The sequence below is a fragment of the Micromesistius poutassou genome (genome assembly GCF_964030765.1).
Source record: "Micromesistius poutassou genome assembly, chromosome: 4".
In the NCBI taxonomy this organism is placed as follows: Eukaryota; Metazoa; Chordata; class Actinopteri; order Gadiformes; family Gadidae; genus Micromesistius; species Micromesistius poutassou.
The window spans coordinates 9154762-9155160 of NC_140274.1; positions in this window are offsets into that span (position 1 = coordinate 9154762).

Consider the following 399-nt stretch of genomic DNA (forward strand, 5'->3'; position numbering starts at 1 on the left):
TCTGTGCCGTAGTCTCTCTCTTCTTCTCCAGGCTTCTCATGTTTCTTCTCCCCTCTGTCCAGGACACGGTGAATGTGAGCTCCTTGTTAGACAGCTGGCAGTTCTGGGAGAGGTTGATGGGGAAATAAGAAACGTAGCTTGTTACAATAAACACAATGTTTGTGTTACACTTTTATGGAAAGATGGAAATACAAATATATGAATAAAAGGAAATAATACTTAGAGATGATTCATTTCTGGATTATATTGTTTTTCACAAAGTGCAGGATACTTTGGCTTCTGTTTATGAAACATGTGTTTTTATCTAAATAAAGCACACCAAATTGAACATTTTCCTCAGCTCCCTTTACATAATTTATCATATCATATCATAATATCATGTCAAAATCACTACACAAA